Genomic DNA, 18,772 nt, shown 5'->3' with positions numbered 1-18,772 from the left:
CTGCTCAAGTGTGCTGGACTCAGAGGCTTAGAGTATGAGAAAGTAACTGATGACTGAAATTCAGCCTGAGATGGTGGCTTTGGATTTCCTGTTCGCAGCAAACGAAAATGAAACACTTGTACATTCGTGGGTATGAGTAAAGCAAAAACAAGCTTTATTAAGGAAAATTGTAGAAAGGTGAGATTAAGAAAAGGTTACAGAAGTTGCCAAGAGCAGGAGGCCATTAGCAAGAGAGAGAGAGAGAAAAAAAATCAATGAGCTGTTTTGTCTGAGGGTTTTTATAGGACTTACAGCAGAAACTGGAGAAAGACTGAAGAAACTTGTGTTGAGATTGGCTTGTTCTCTGGGCTAGCGTTATGAGCTGAGCCAATAAATGGTCCACATACTCATGCATGTCCCAACCAGAGAGGACATTTCTGCACTATTCACACACAACAAACCAAGTTAAGTGTGATTGAAGCATCATCTTTTTGCATTTCAGACTTACTGCTTTTTTGCTGCCGGTCTTCACTGCCTCCTAGTCACTGGCTTCCTAGTCATTGACCCTGCAGGTGCCTTGCTTTCTCGTAATCAGCCTCTGCTCTCTTTGCTCTCACATTTATATCAGAAGCTTGTGGTCTTAGTAGCATGGCAGAGCTACCAAGATGTAGCACCAGTCTATCTTGATCGCCTCATGTCTGAGTTCTTGTCTACGGGTGGTTTGGTGTGGTCTCTTTTCTGAAGTAGGTGGAAATGTCTTACTAAAAACCATCTTGTCCATCTTTTACTCCACATTTTGTTTATTTATTTGTTTGCTTTTATTGGTGTGTGTATATGTCTGTGTACATCTGTGTGTGTGCATACCCATGTATGCACATGAGGAGACTTTGGCCTCCTCATGTTTTCCTCTGCTCATCTTTACCTTCCTGCCTTGAGGCAAGCTCTCTCGCTGAACTGCTGGCTGTTTCCTCAAGGATGGCTGTCCTGCATGCTCTCAGGAGCTCCTGTCCTCACAACTTCAATGATTGATTACAGGCAATACAACTATACTTAGGTTTTTACATGGGTGTTGAGAATTCATGCTCAGATCATGATCTTATAACTATCTCCAAGCACCTCAAATTTCCACCTTAAACGAGTTCTTCACTATACACTGTAAAATGCTTATAGCTTTCTGCATGTGCAGTTTTAATAATTCAACCACCTTTGGTTTCATTGTCTATTCTGAGTACCAGGCATTTATGTCCCGTTGTTCTGCATCTCTTCCTGTTACAACTGACCACAGTAGAACTCATATTCTTTTTCTTCTCCCTGTATTCCTTATGCTGGATAAGACAGAAGAAAAAGAATATGTTAAATTTTCAACAGAAGTAATACCATATTTAGAGTAGATGTGGGGTAAGTAGCTTGTCTACTTAAAACCATGGCCTCATTTAAATTGCTTCTGAGTAAACAAAATATTGTCAAAGTATTGGAAATGGAGATATAAACATTGACATGGAGTCAAAATAGAATATATTGCTTCTACTTAAGTATTCATATCCAAAAATAAGTGCCATAAGTAACCGTTAATGTAATGTACACAATTTCTAACTTGTCAATGAGAAAAATATTTCTCTGATATATGATAGAAAATCAAACATTACTAGTTCATTTTTTAGAGGTCATTGGATAAATTGATAAAAATTCCTAGTTGAGTATAATGTCTTTCTTGAAGAAGTATCACCAATTAAAGCTTTGAAAAATTATTCCGAAGCTTTACTTTCTATCACCCTAATCAACAAATACAAGGATGAGTAGCTCAATCTTCTTTTCTGTTAAAGATACTTTTTGTGCAATTCTCTGCAAAATACATGTTCCCAAATAACTACTTCTTAAGACTTTCCCCTCTGTGTTGGAGATAATGGATTCCAAGCTATATCAGGTTTTGTTTTTTTTTTTTTTTTTTTTTTTTTGTTTTTTTTTACTAAGATACCTATTAGATAGTTTAAAATATGAAAATATAGTTTATAAATTAAAGGCAACTGAATAGTATAAAATGCAATGAGAGTTAAGATGGGGAATATTTTATTACATCACAAATATATCTTACAACTGAAATGTAGATTATTTTGTAATAGGATCTAACCAAATGGATTTCCTGGACCTCTTTCTCTTGAGCAGTAGCAAACCTGAAAAGGCCTCCAGGCAACCTCCCCACCCCAACACACAGTGAGCTTTATGAAGTCCGCACTCAAGTCTTCATAAGATTTTTGAGTCCACCTGCATAGTCATACTTATATGAGTGCATTTCAATGAAGCTACAACCAAATTTATGTATTTCATTCTAATTTCTTTTCTTTTTTAATTTCAAAGACGTTCAGCTATTGTGCTATAAGAGATCACCCAACTGGTAGGAGCACATACTGGCCTTGTAGAGGACCCCACTTTGTTTCCAGCAATGACCCATAATTCAAAATCCAGGAGAACTGAGGCCTACAGGCGTGTGCACGTGGTGTGTGTGTGTGTGTGTGTGTGTGTGTAATTAAAAGTTGCCTTGTGCCTACAGCCTCTGCCCCGGTACAACTTTCTCTCTAAGAATGGGAGCAGGCTCTCTTTTTGGAATATGTCTGAACTTAAAGCAGCTTACAGTTTGGAGCCAGGCCAGTTTAGTGACACAAATTGCACATTTTGCTGGTACTTCAGGATCATGCGACATTCTGAAATTTTCAAACCAGCTCTCAGGAGGAGCACAGGTTTTCCTGATGGTGTTTTCTTTCCATAAAGGGAAAGTTCATTCCTGAACACCACCAATCTCCAGCCTTCAGAGGTTCTGCCAGTGGAGCCACACTTGCTGATTCACAGATCTGGTGTCTGGACTAGACTCGGAGCCAAACCAGGAAATTTAGGTTTGTCTTCACAATCCCAGCTGAAGTGAGGAAAGCATGAGCTGTGTGTGAATGGAACAAACATCAGAGATCACTGATCCTCCCGCAGTTTTGACTCTTTATTGGGAGCTGTTTGTCATTTTTATTTTCCTAGGAATAAAGTTGTTCTTTACAAAGAAAAAAAAAATCCCTCACCATTTCTTCAGTCTTATGTTTCCATTCTTTCTTTTCACTAATAAAGTACCAACTAGAACTTTCATTTACATCTTTCTTGGAGTTTTCTCAGTTTTCCTGGTAACAATTTTGTTTAATTTCCATTCACCACCACATTCTTATTTTCAAAGTGCTTTTGTTTAGGGTTCTTTTTCTTTTAAAGCATTTTCTTTTCTTCCTTTTGACTCACTAATTAAAATACCCTTTTATCCTATTGTAGGTCATCCCATGAATTTTAGTTTGCTTTAAGACTTCTGTTGAATGTCAATCCTCAGGCCCACACTTTGACAGGAATTCCCCCAGTAGCCTTGCCACATTCTTTCAAAATGTTTCTTTTGCTTATAAAAGGCAAGTTCTTTCATTATTATACTGGCTGTTTTTGCAACCAAACATTTCTATGGAGGAGCTGGGGTCTGTCCTGAGGTTGGGGAGATGGCTCGGTGAGTAAAGTATTGGCTGAGCATGCATGTGTGTCTGCGTTTGTATTCCTAGCCCCCACATAAAGAACTGGGTGTGGTGGGGTATGCCTGTAACCTCAGCACTGTGGGGACAGAGACATGGTACGCCGTGCGCCAGGCTTTCTAGTCAGCTAGCCCACCCAAAACAAAACTACAGGCTCCACGGGAGAATTTGTCTCAAATCAATAAGGGAGAAGGCAATAGAAGAGGAAAACACTGATTGACCTCTAACTTCCATGTGTTTAAGGATGGACATACGTGTGTACATACATGCACATATATACTTATACTAAATAAGATAAAATACAAGTCAGAATATTCACCACCCTCGCTTTCTGAACATGGTTTCTAAATCACAATATTATGTCATTCTCTAGCTCTACTGAATACCCTAATGTGCCGACACTGCATTTTAAATGTTTATGTAAACATCATTCTGGGAAAGTGCTTACACTTTTAATTTCTGATTATATCTTATTCATTATTGGTGTGTTTTAACATTGTACTGATTTACATGAAAAACCAACACCTCTAACTCACATATTAATAGAACCGGTTTTGATTATATTCAGTTTAAAATAAATTCACAGAGAGAAAAGTATAATGTGAATTATCTCAAGGTGTTGCCTGTATTCTTAAATACTAATATAGTTCGAAAGGCTAATTGATCTTTCTCTTTAGAAGTAGTGGATTCATGGGAGGCAGGAAAGAGACCGTAAGAGTGCTGTCTCTTTCGAAGGCCTGTTTGATACATGACTTGCTAGGCTGATGGAAAGAAGTCGCTGCTATCAACAGGCTAGATCCTTCCTAACTCTCCATGCTTTTGCTTCTGGCTTATATTAGGCTATTCTCTTGGTAGGTATAATTTTTCGGAATTGCTTTATTTAAAATAATAGTTTTTACCCACGGGTCAAGTGGGATGTATGGTACACTGTAATTCGTGAAGTTGTACAGTGCTTTATTCGAAGCACATTTCAAATAAAGGTTTTCTCTCTCTTTGTCTGTCTAGAGAGAATTGGTGATATATTATTTTATTGAGTATAAAAATCACAATTGTATCTTATATCGGCCCTTTCATTGAGGTACAATCAAGTCGCTATTATCTCACGACGCATGAAGAAAACAATTTGTTTTGTTGACATTGAAGCAGTCCTCCACAGTAGCTGTCATCCTTTATTATGAAATCTCAATAACTTGTCACTAGCACCAGCACTTCACGAGTACTGATTGAGCTATTTTAGCATCATGATGTTCTGAGTAAATTTCCGTAGTGGTCCAATTACGTTCTCTTCCGAGTGTCTCATTCTCCTTGAAGTTTGAAAACAACAGTGTTGCTAAGACAACCAGACTTGATTTGCAACAAAAATTCATACTTTGTACGTTAGGAAAGCACTTCGATGAACACCTCTTATTGTCGACAACCCTTGAATTCATTCATTAAATAATATACATGTATATTTAAATCTCACCTAACCATCAGAAGCATTCATGGAATATAATAATCAAGAAAAAAAAATGTTGTAGTTAAATGCCTCTCAAGCACAGGGAGAAGAATGTTTCACTAGCAATCTTCCACGAGGGGAAAATGAGTTCTGTATTTCTGTATCTAAATCATAGTGATATATGAGTTAGTGCTTTAAATATTCCAATGTGTAATACCTTGAGCCCAACTGAAGGCATTTACTGAGAAAATGAATTTGGAAGACTGTGAGGGTTTGAGAATATAAATAGCACAGTGATAAATAGTCCCTGTACTAACTGAGGAAAAGAAAGACAGGTTTGCATCTGTTAGTTTAGATTTTTACCTGCGTTAGTTTCCACGTTATGCTCATTATTTATTTGCATTTGCTAATTGTGCCTTTGTGTAGCAAGTGTACTTTCCACTTTGAAACTGTGCGGGGAATCAATGATTCTGAAGTTACAACTCTCAGTTTCCAAAATGTCCAAAACCTACTACTGATGATGTTCTCTTTCATATAAAACTGAGGGAAAGAGGACAATGACACAGAACCTGAAAGCATTCCTCACAATCTATCAACTAGACGATGATAAATATCTGTTAACATTTGGGACTATAGCTACATCAACCAGACGAAGCTGAATATGAAAATGTTTTTTTGTCTGTTTGTCTACAGGTGAAGCTGTAGGCAAAATACTGATACTTCACTCTTAAATCTTTCAAGACTTTTGCTTACTTAATCATTTTAGAGATATATGCGAGGACTGATTTATATGTGACATCAAAGCCAGAGATATCCAAAGCCTTTCACCCAGCCCTGCCTTTGTGAAACCACTGCTGTGTAGCATTGTGGCTCCTCAGGTGGGTCTGTGTGAGGCAGAGACAATGACGATTTAAGTTTCCAGCTGCCACTTTGAAATAGAGGTTATGGGATTAATTTCAGAGCGTTGCATGCTTGTGACCTCCGTTGCCCACTGAGCCCTGGTTAATGCTTCCACCCCAGGTGCTACAATAATCATTAGCCAACCAAGGATATCATCTAAATTATAGATAATTGAATTAACTTCTCAGTTTCACTGGTTTTAGGGAAGTGTGGGCTTTTCACTATAGGAAATTATAAACCTCTCTGTGATTTCTATTACTCAGTAGATTTTCTCCAACATAAAAGGAATTACTTGATTTAATAACTGTGGTCATGGTATCTTACTAAAAACAAGCATAGGATCTATTTGCCTTTTTTATACATGTTGAGATTAGTCAAATTAGAGCAAGAAGATATTCAAATTTCTAGGGCAAACTGAGCAAGAAAAGAATCTACTAACACTCTGTCATCTGTAACAAACCATTAAATTTTTTTTTGTGAATTATGATTAGAAATTTTTGTCAGGCAACTATAGACACTAGACATTTTAGTTGAATGGACAAATCAAAGGAATCCTTTAACAAGCTTATGTTTCCACACCTATAGATTTCAAAAGTAACATTTTATGTTAATCTCTAATCTTTTATAATTTTAGTGAATTAAAATTACAAAAATGTTAATTAAATGCAAAGTAAACACCATAAGAGAAGACCCAAGATAACTGGAATGCTCTGTGATTATCTCTGTTGAAACACAGACTTGATGTTTTGCAAAGAAATCATTTGTTCTGCCTTAGTGAAGCTAATTATTCTCAGCATGCAATCATGGTTTCAAATTGCAAAAGGCACATCAGCCATTGCTGTATGTTGCTGGAATTAAAACCCAATCAAATGAGATAATGAAGTGCACACAAAGAATATGATCTCACTTTTGCGATGCAACAACAGTGAGAGCCGCTCAAAGAAATGTTGCAGGAAGCATAATTCACAGAGGCAAAATGCAAATGTTTACTCTATGTTGTAAGTACTTTCTGCTTGGAGACACGCATGAGGTTTATCACATGCTGTAGTTTTCTTTTTAGTGACTCAATTGCATTTTAACAGTCCAGTGTGAGGTGGTTGGGATTCAGACTCAGGACAAATGACAGCTGTGGTGCCTGTTTAACCAAAGTGGACCTGGCCTCCTTGTTATCTCTGCATTTCTCAGTTCCTACAAGTCAAGGCTGGCATACCCCACCCTCTGCCTCGAACTTCCCAGCCCAGGGTCTGGGCTTCCTCTCCTCAAGGTGCTCTTTACTATTTAATCCAGACTCTCTCTCTCTCTCTCTCTCTCTCTCTCTTTCTCTCTCCATGTGTATATATTTTTCCTCCTCCCCCCTTTCTCCGTCTCCCTATCTGAGTGGCCTGATTCCTGGGGACCAGTGGACCAGCTGGAGAGATAATCCCAGCAAACTTGCCTTTATACTTCAGTTTGGCTTATTTTGTCAGCAGAGAATACTTATTAGGGGTGTATAATGTTACTTTTCCTGTTCTTACATGGAAGGGAAAGAAAGTAGTCCATAATATATCACAAATAAACATTTGATTTTAGAGATTTTGTAAGAAAATAAGAAAGTGGTTACTAAAAATGAACATACTCCTGCACTTAAAGATCTAAAAGAGTGCAACATACCAGTTTTCTTTTCATTAAAAAAAAAATAAGTTTTGCTAATGTCTGCCATAATGTCTTACCCATTTAAAAATCTGTGTTTTTTCTTCAAAAATCTTAAAAAGGATCCACAATGTACAGAGAGCCACCATGATTGTATAATCTAGTGAAATATTTTTGAAAATGGGTGTGGCTATAAATTACTGAAAAGTGGAATGTCTTGTCATTTAAATCTATTGAGTCATCCCCTGTATTAGTCAGGGTTCTCTGCACAACTTATAGGATGAATCTCTCTATGTACAGAAAGCGGATTTATTAGAATGACTTACAGGCTGTGGTCTAGCTAAACCAACAATGACTGCCTATGAATGAAAGTCACAGAATCCAGTAGTTGTTCAGTTCAGGAGGTTGGATTTCTTCCTCAGCAGGTCTTCAGTAAAAGACAGAATCCTGAAGAAGTAGGTTGAAATACCAGGGAAGGAATGCATTCAGTAGCAAGGGTGAAAGCAAGCAAGCAAAAAAGAGGGAGCTTCCTTCTTCCATGTCCTTCGTCTAGGCTGCCAGCAGTAGGTCTGGCCCAATTAAAGGCAGATCTTCCCGCCTCCAAAGATCTGGATTGAAGATTTATCCTCTCACCCCAAAGATCCAGATTAGAAGTGGGTCTTCCCACTTCAAAAGGTTTAATGAAAAAAAAAAAAGCCTCATAAATATACCCAGCTATTTGGGTTTTAGTTAAATCCAAATGCAATGAGGATGACAACAAAGAACAGCTGTCACAAGTCCATCCGTGTCAACCTGACACACAGTCTTTATATCATGCTTAATTTACAAATGAAAGCAATAGCCAGGTGATAATCACGCCTCGCGTGACGTAATTATTTCTTGTATAGCCATAAACCATTATAAGTTTAGAAGATGTGGCGTTGTCCCCTGGAGGATATTCTTTTAGTATCTGGTTCTAGGGCAGCATAAGTATATGGATACATATTTTAAGTATCTGGAATAGATTTTTCCAATTTGTCAACCCCTGCAGTTACCAAAGCCTCTCCTGGTACTGAAGCCTCTCCTGAGAGCTCAAAAGCACCGAAAGCCCACGACATGAGCTATTTTACCAACTTGATGGAGATAAATAATTCACCAATTGTGATAAGGAACGGATTTGGTGACTCTATATAAAACTGTTGATACTTCGGAAAAAAAATGTGTAAAATGATGCTGCTGCTCTGTTGCTCCTGGCTTCTCTGGATAAACTGACAAAGGAATTACAGAATGGGAAGTAGAGGAAAATAGTTATAAATACCTAAGGCCACATGAGCAGTTGAAGAAACGAGGATTATAACTGTCATGAGTGTTTCTGTCACATTTTGCTAAGAATGTGTTTGTGGAGATATTTATGTTTTCTTTTGTCAGTTTCTTTATTATGTGATGTAAAATCAACTAAGAAAGAAATAAAATCCCTCACAGGTGTGCCTATTCATTGGGTTTTAATTAATTCCTGATGCAGTTAGGTCAGCCACCAAGAATAGCCATCACATCCCTTTTCATATCTGGCTTTTAGTTTTTGTCTTCTTCCACTTTAGTCGCTCTTCAGGATGTTTTCTGTTGTCGGCACCACCACCTGCTTTCAAAGAAATCTCCGAAATTAAGATAGATTATAGCCCTCCCCCTCCCTTGCTTGTTATGGAGGAGACCAGGGCAACTTTTTCTTTCAGCTGCCAAGAATGTCATTTCAGCTGCCCACAGTGGAAACGGCGGGATTCAGACCTCAGCAGAGACAACACGGAGAGGATGAAGCTTCTACTCATTACTCTCTACGGGGGCTGCCCGCCTCGAGCAGTTTACTCCACAAGTTATTGATGGAAGGTAATGGCCACTATTAGTTACTTACATGACAATGTGGGACATAGAAAGGAACATTTCCCTCAGCTGTGGCTGTATTTCCTTCCATCCGGTTACATTCGATTTTCGTCTCTACCGTTTCCGTCATGAAGGCGCATGCAGTGTAGCTAGTACATACAGTTTTACACTTTTAGAGCTTTAAAACTCTCAACTGTCAAAGGCAGTGTGGTGTGTGGTGCTGCCGTTAGCGCCTCTGCAACCTTTCTCCCACGCTGATACAGGAGCTCTCCGTAGATAGGCATTGTCGGTGGAGTGAGTGAGCTCACCTTCATTGACAATCCGATATAGGAGACATAAGGAGAACCTGTAAGGCTGTCAGGGAATAAGTATGCTGGTATTATTAAGAGGGTCCACATCATTACATCAGGACTCAGCCAGCACTGGAAAGAATAGAGCACTAGATTTGGGCTGGGAATGATGGTTCAGTCAGTGTTAAATTTTTAGTTCAATTTCTGCTAAAAAAATTTTAATGTTCTCAGAAGAGGCGAGTAATTGCAAACTTTAGTTTCTCTAGCTATTGCTCTAAAGGTACGTGTTGATAAGGGTGTTTTATCTCATCTTGCCGTCCTTCTCTTGAGGGCTCACAACAGTTTGGCAAGTGAACATGTGATGTGTTGAACAGGCTTCCCTGTTAATGCAGTTTTGAGAGGTTGCTTCTCTTCCCATCCCTTCACAGCTGCTGTGTTCATCCCTTTCAGCTTGAGTCACATGGAGTAGGATGGTGACCTGGTATTCAGCCAAGGTGACAGGTTTCACCCAGGGAAATAATTGAAAAAAAAAATCCTTTTGTACATTTCTTTTTATGTTCTTGAATCTACTGCAAAAATTCCTATGCTACAAATTGAGAAATGAGAAAAAAAATTATTTTGCTTTTAAAGAGCCGAATGATACAATTATCATATATGAAGACAGGTTGGCATTTGCATCTCGAGGGAAAAACTTTTGAAAGTAAGAGAACTGCCAGTAGCAATTAATGAGGGATCTTCTCGTATTGTTTTCAGTTACAGACATGTAGTAGCAGTTTGAGAAAACTCGGAGTGACGGCTGCTGTCACCACAGGGTAGTACAATGAACTGAGCTAATTTACTGACATTTACCGTTTTTTTTTTCCTCTCTCAAAATGTCATATCTTTAACTTACATTGAGCTGGCTTTCACTGCCAAATGGTGAATTTAGCATAAACTTAGTTTTTCAAAATTAAATGACAATACATAGTAGTGTGTGAGATCTAAGAACACCATAGTCTGTAGTCTGCTGGGGCGAACACGGCTTACTCATGCCTCACACTCATGAATGACACAGCTGTACGAAACTCATCTCGTTTCAACATCTACTATGCCAGAATGCAGAGGAGAGCCTCTCTGTTAGAAGTAAACGGAAATAAATATTAGCAAGACATCAATATTATTTGACAGACCTTCCAGAGTAAAAGTATCTTTTACATAGTAACGTTAATACTACTGCAAAGAGAAGGGGATCCTCTTAATTAATTTTTGGGGGATGATTGTACAAGACTCATCCCTTCCTTTCTTGGAAAAGTCTTATCTTTGAATTATTTCAAGGTCCTGGAACACTTTGCAGAGTCAACATCCTAATCGAGTAAATCAAAACCTTATGATTCATCAGTTTTAAAGCATTGGAAGTTATTTGCTTAATTTATTGAACTATTTTAACAATTGTTTATCTTGGACCTATACTATACACTGTGATACCCTTAATAAACCTCAGTCAGACAAATATTTTCCATTTTTTTTATGTGTTTAGATAAAAGCCACTCTCTACCGAATCACAGAGTTTAAAATCCTTCCTTATTTGGGGAAACCCTATGCATAGCAAGTCCAAAGTATCCTACTACCTCTAATCATTGATCATTTAAGAAAATTCTTAAGCTTCTCAGTGGCAAGTCTTTTGGTGGCCTCAAAAAATATTGTTTTCATCACCTAATTCTTCAGACAGTGATAATAGCTGTAACGGACATTGCACATGTGAAAGCAATGAGCTCCAGTCAATTAGATATTATGGCTTCTTTTTGAAGTTGATTATATAAGTCAAAGAAATAAAAGTTGAGATTAAATATTATTTAATTTAATTTTTAAATTAATTATGATGATCTGCCTTTCTCTGTTTCTTTGTAAAACCTCACTTAAAAACTTCATCACCAGAATTTAACAAATATAAATACATAAACTAAATAGAAGAAAGAAAATAACAGCAAAGAAATAATAGTAAAATGTATTAACACAACAAAACTCACCCAGGAAGATCTGTTTTTAAATATTTCAACAGTGTTGGAGAATATGAGACCTTACAAGGGTCAAAGAGTCAAAGAAAAGATGTGTTTGAAGGAAGGCCAGAAGGCAGAGGCCTCTCAGACAGTCAAGGTTGGGTAAGGCAGTGCCTTTATGTCAAATCACTACTGGAAACAATCCTAGACTGTATGTTAAGAGAATGCTTTCTGAGGAATTATTATGTGATATCTGGTGTCTTTTTTAAAAACAAAAACCTGACCCTGAAAAGAAAATATTAAAAGAGATGAGCAACACAGAGCCCATCAATGTTTCGTGATTATACACAATTTTTTCCTTTCTACAGTATGATCACATGTGGTCTTTTCATTTGTGAATTTGCATTCTAATTTGGTCAGCGTTGCCAATTTGACTCTTGTCTCTTTATAAAATTAACTTTAATTCTTACACTTCAGTGATTTATTAATTTAATTGATTATCTGTAGACCTAGTAGTTTGGCCTGAAAAGTTGAAGATAATGGCATTTGGGTAAAAATCACATACCTTTTAAAGACACAATTATCTTATTGTGGGACAGTATGATAGAATTAATGCTATGTATTTTTAAAATGTCTCGTATGCTATTTTCTTGGTTCTGTACAGAGACAAGTTTTCCAGCTCCCCATAAATTATATGGCAGCTATGTCATGTTAAGTTCCCAAAAGGTATACAGAGAAAGTGAGACTCTAAACATTTGATAGTTATTTTGTCCTCCTCTTTCCTTCAGAGGCAGTCACTAGGGCCATGAGTTGGGATTACAGCTTGAAAGTGAATATGATTCTTTAGGTGAAGAAAAGCCAAAGCAATACACTTGAACACAGATTAACACACATGATGCAATCAAAAGAACATAGAAGAAGAAAAAATGAACAGACCTCCACAGATGTATGAAACAGCATCAAACATTCAAATGAATGTCTCATAAACCTATCAAAAATGAGTAATGAGGAACATGAAACATTGTATTAGAAGATTTAGTGCTCAAAATTTTCCCAGATTTTATGGGAAGCATTAAATACCAATGAATCAAAAAACTTTGAACTAGAATAAGTGAAGCATTTAAAATATTAGGAGAAACTAGTATAAGACATTAAAAGAAAAAATGAAGCAAGTGGGAAGAGGCTACGTTAATATCAAATGATAATTCACAACTAGGAACAACGAAACAAAAGCTCACTAGATAAAGTCTCAGTGGCTCTGTGGCTACAGATATTACTTACATTACTATCAAGAAAGTCCACAGGCCGGAGTGAAACCAGACAGTAACTATAATCCACCTGAAGAAATGACAATTGCCACAAGTGATCAATACACTCAGAAAACACAAACAATTGTATACATTTATGTACTTCATTTTTCTCTTATGTAAGAGATGAGATTCTGAGTTGGATTATTTATGTTGTTATTTTGTTGGGGTCACACTATTTAAACTACACAAAAAAAGGGGAGAGGAGAGGAGGTGTAGGAACAGTATACTTTGTGTGAGTTATGTAACCACTGTCCTAAAGTAGATTGTTAAAAGGTGAGATTTACACTGTGATCCCCAGAGCAGCTGCAAGGAAAACAATTACCCAAAGGGTATTTTTATAAGCCCACGGATTAAGCTGGCAGTCTGTGATTAAAAGAAGGCATGAAAAAGGAACAGACACATCAGAATTACCTGAGATGTGTACTTACGTTAAAAGTAACATTGTTTATAACAGTCAGAAAACAGAGATGATCCAGAAGCCTGCAAATCAAGTATCGAGTGGAAAAAGTGGCATCTCCATAAACAAATAACAACAAAATGCTGACTTCTGACACCTAAGATAGAAAAAGCACTCCCCAATTCATTTTTATGCTACCAGACACTCTGAAATAAAGATATCACAAAAAGATATTCAAGGCGACACAGAGAAACCTTGTCTTAAAAAAACCAACAAAACAAAACAAAACAAAAATAGATATCACAGAAAAAGGAGATCAGAATCATTAGTGAACACAGATGAAAAGTTCTGCAAAATTTCAGTATCAATTCAAATCATCACATCAAAAACAATAGAAACATGAACATGAGCAATTTATTCTTGGGAGTCAAGCTTAACTCAACATACTCCAATTATGCAATGTGAAACTCCATATTAATACAACCAAATATAAAAGCCATGTGAAAGAAGGGTTATAAAATGTCCAACATTCATTCATGGCAAGAACTCTGAATAAAATAGATTATCTCAACACAATAAAGGCAATTGATAAACATACACACACACAGAGAGAGAGAGAGAGAGAGAGGGAGAGAGAGAGAGAGAGCCAGGCAGACAGACAAAAAAAGACAGAAACAGAGAGCTAACACTGTAATTAATCAATGTGGGAAAACTAAAAGCTTTTGCATTAAGTCTCAGGATAATGCAAAGATGCCAGCTCTCTTCACCTTTACTCAATAGTGTAGTGAAAGTCCCAATTAAAGTAATTGCAGTCAAAATAGAAGTGAAAATACCTAGATTGGAGAGGTGGCGTCAAATTATCTGTACAGATGATGTGATTCTATACTTAGAAAACCATAGGATTTTATCAAAGTACATTAATACCAGTAAATCCAGTGAAACGTCAGGATCAAAACATCGACACATCTCCAATAAACAGTAAATTAGGGAAGAACGAACAAAACAACCTCAGATAGCATAAAAAAAGAATAAAATTTTAAGAATGAATTTAACTGAAGTTTGATATATTTGTATGCTGAAATAGGTAATACAATAAAATCAAAGTCTGGAAAATATTTTTCAAAAAAATGAAAAATAAATAAGTACTTAGGGGAAAGTTTTACAAAGTATATGTCATCTTCTATTGAAAAGTCCAGAATATTCATAAAAACAACTTATGAAGACTAATTAAATGGAGGGAGCATCCCATGTCTATGAATTAGGTGACTCGTTATTCTTCGATTTTATCTACAGATTTGTTGCTATTGCATTTAAATCTTTACCAGAAAACTGGAGCATTTAACGTATTCTCTAATTTGCTTCAGAGACTATGGTACACGCTCAAGGTTGGCGCTTTAACCAGAGAATAGAAATAAATCATTCCATCTGTGGTCAGGAGATGTTTAACAATGGTTGCCAAGGCAAGTTAGTGAGAAAAGTAATAATCTTATGAGCAAATTGTTTTCCGACAATTGGATGTGTAAGCTTGCCATTACTGTTACTCCATACCTAAGGCAATCAACTAAAGGGGGGCAGGCTTAGTTTCCCCCCTGCTTTGTAGGTTTCTCCCCATTGCCTTTGGGCCTGTGATGGGGTGGTACACTACGCTGCCGGTGCATGTGGGAGCAAGCTGCTCACTCTGACCACTGGGCGACCAAACCAGAAAGAGGTCATGGGTTTTGTCAGAAGAACCATAGCCTTTTTTTTCTTTCTTCATTTTACAACCTGATTGAAGCCCTATCTCTCCTCTCCACCCTGTCCCATTCTCTCATCTCCTTTCCCCTTCCCCTTCTCCTCAGAAAAGGGGAGACATTGTCCCCTACAAATGCACCCTGGCACATCAAAAGGCATCAGGATTAAGTGCAACCTCTTTCAAGGTGGCCTACAAGGCAGCCCCCTTGGGGGAAGGTGATCCAAAGCAGGCAAGAGTCCATGTCAGAGACAGCCCCTGCTCCACTTGCTAGACAAGCCCACATGAAGATGGAGCTGCTCAACAGTTACATGTGTGTCCGGTGCTAGAACCCCAGTCTTAATACAATTAGCTTGGCTCAGAAAATCTTTTCATTATTATTATTATTATTATTTTCATTGAGAGATTTATCAAGAAAACAAGTTGCCACCTTCTGGCTATTACAAATAAAGCTGCTATGAACATGGTTGAGCAAATGTCCTTGTTGAATACTTGAGCATCTTTTGGATATATGCCTAGGAATGGTATAGCTGGATCTTGAGGTAGCACTATTCCTAATTGTCTGAGAAAGTGCCAGATTGATTTCCAAAGTGGTTGTACATTCCCATCAGCAATGGAGTAGGGTTCCTCTTTCTCCACATCTTCTCCAGCATGTGTTGTCACTTGAGTTTTTGATCTTAGCTACATTGGAAGAGGGAGAAAACAGGGAACAGGACAGGAGCCTATCACAGAAGGCCTCTGAAAGATTCTACCCAGCAGGGTATGGAAACAGATTCTGAGACTCATATCCAAACTTTGAGCAGAGTGCAAGGAATCTTATAAAAGAAGGGGGAGATAGGAAGACCTAGAGGAAATTGGAGCTCCACAAGGAGAGCAAAAGAAACAAAAAATCTGGGCCCAGGGTTTCTGAGACTGACACTCCAACCAAGTCCATGCATGCATGGAGATAACCTAGAACCCCTGCACAGATGTAGCCCATGGCAGTTCAGTATCCAAGTAGGTATACTATTAAGGGGAATGGTGACTGTCTCTGACATGAACTCAATGGCTGGCTCTTTGATCAACTCCCTGTGAGGGGAGAGCAGCCTTACCAGTCTACAGGGAAAGACAATGAAGCCAGTCCTGATGAGACCTGATAGGGTCAGAGGAAAGGGAGGAGGACCTCCCCTATCATTGGACTGGGGGAGGTGAATAGGAGAAGAAGAGGGAGGGTGATATTGGGAGGGAATTGGGAGGGGCTACAGCTGGGATACAAAGTGAATAAACTGTAATTAATAAAAATAAAATAAAAAATTTATAAAGAATTTAAAAAAAGAAAACAAGTAAAAAGCCTGTAGATCTTTAGAAGCACATCTGTATGATGCTGTTGGCACTGCATTGCCTTAAAACAACTTGTGCTTGTTTTCAGCAGACTTGCTACTATGCCTGAATAATTTGGCAGATTATTTGGCTACACAGTAAGTAGGTGATATTTATCCAGTGGCATATTCTGAAGGTTGAGCAATGTGAAAAAAAAAAAGGGGGAGTGGGGGTGGGGAGAAAGGGCCAGGAAATTGATGTAGAAACGACAGTCTTTTCACTGTTTTTGAAGTCACCAGTTTTCATGTTCTTTTAGTTGGGTCTTCAGGTGTTTTTGTTTGTTGGTTTGTTTGTTTTAAATTCTACCACTGAAGAAGACAAAGGTTTATATTTCAACTACTAAACGGAACTTCTATAAGCTCTTTTTTTTTTCCTGCTGCTTGTTCAAGGCCAAAGTTTTTTCATTATCCTTCTGTAGGGTATTGCGATATAATACACTAGTGATGACTGATCAGTTTTGTTGTCTTCATGTGTGTTGTTCTCCCATAATTCTTAAATATCCAAATCATTGCATTTAGCCACACCCTCACCTTTCTTAGAACATTCTCCCTGGTTACCGCTGGTAGATTACTTAAACACATGGACTGATATCTTCTGCCAAGTGCCATTGATGCCTCTTGTGCTGCCTGGCATGAGATACTACCTGACTCTAAGATCAACTGTGAATAATTTGTTTTCAAAGCTTGAAAGATCTGATATAAAACGTGGTGCTTTCACCAGACATGCAAATGAGATCTCCTTTGTTTCCAAAAGACTTTAGTTCTTCATAACATGGAGACTATATAACAGGATTTTTCTATAAAAAGCTTTAAATTTAAATCTTCCCTCTTATCACAATATAAAACTCCAAAACGAAAAGCCAGTTAATCAACCAACCAGTTAAACAGCCAACATAACACAATTGTTAGCAACTAAAAAGGAGTTGGAAGGGAAATTGAGTATGAATACAGTCAAAATTGAGAAGATAGGATGCATGGTTCCTTACCACAGAGATCAAGTGTGAAATATTCTTTCCTTTGCAATTTGATGGGCATAGCAGAAGATTGATGGGAAGAAGCCTAAAATAAACTTTGCTGAACACAAATCTTGGTTAGGTATGACACCTAGAGGAAGCATAAATAGAATCCCTTTGAGTTTTGGTTGTCATTAGAATCAAGTAGCAATTATGTGAAGAAATTTATTTCAGTTTTTTATTTCAAAATAAGCATTTTATATACTCCCCTATGTAATATTCTATCAACAAATAATTTGTCTATATTGCTTACTTAATAATGTCAATAAAATTATATTGAAATAGTTTCTTTTTCAACCAAGTAGATACTTTTTATAATTACCTTTACATACAGATACTACTCACAGAAATTCATTGCCCAAAACATATCAAAAAGTCATTTATATGCTTATCTCATATGTATGTATATGTGTGTGTATACATAGAATAATGTTTTAAAAGTATAACAAAGAAGCTATGGACAATTAAGGATACCATACATACAAGGTGATAGGGTCAGAATTGTGCCATTTCTAAGTATCTTGCATTTATCATTTGTTGGTTTGGAAGAGTTTTATAGTCCTGGCTCATTAATACTTGAACAGTTCATGAAAAATGATGAACGATTTACTTCACGGCAAGCTGTACAGATGGTCAATTTCATCTGCATCCTTGAGACTTCTCTGGGTTGTATTTTGACATCATGTCATTAAACGTTTGTGTATTATTTATGTCATTCTAGAAAACAAAAGTTAGTATTTCTTCCTATCTCTTGTTATGTATTATTAGATTTACTGATGCAGTTTATCCATGTTAACACTATCTTCTTTTCACACAGGAATGTGGATCTGAGTATCTTTGTCTTTTCAGAGACCCAAATAATTTTGACCTCAAGTACAAAAATGACACTGTTATGAACGGAAATATTACATTGGTGGAGACAAATATTCATATTAATTAGCTTCTATAACACTATTTAGATATGTTTCCAGTACTAGGGAATATTTGTGTATGTGTGTTGGGGGAAGGGGATCCTTAAGCTTGGTTTAAGCTTCCATTAAAAAAAAAACAGGAACCAACTGACAGCAAATTTCAAACACTTCTGTACAACATATCACCCTAACTGTGTGTTTTAAATGACAACAGATGCTGACTTAGCCTTGGCATTATAGTTGTCATGTTTAATGTCTTGAATGGATAATTTATTATACAATCCTGGATAAATAAGAAAACTAAATCTTAAATTTCCTTTTGACAGCTGGGGCTGCTGGTGCACACCTGTAATCCCAGCACTCCAGGAGGCAGAGGCAGGTGGATCTCTATGAGGCCAACGTGGTCTACAAAGCGAGTCCAGGGCAGCCAAGGCTACACAGAGAAA

The sequence above is a fragment of the Meriones unguiculatus genome, chromosome 21, assembly GCF_030254825.1.
Source record: "Meriones unguiculatus strain TT.TT164.6M chromosome 21, Bangor_MerUng_6.1, whole genome shotgun sequence".
Classification (NCBI taxonomy): Eukaryota; Metazoa; Chordata; class Mammalia; order Rodentia; family Muridae; genus Meriones; species Meriones unguiculatus.
This window is presented reverse-complemented; position numbering follows the sequence as displayed.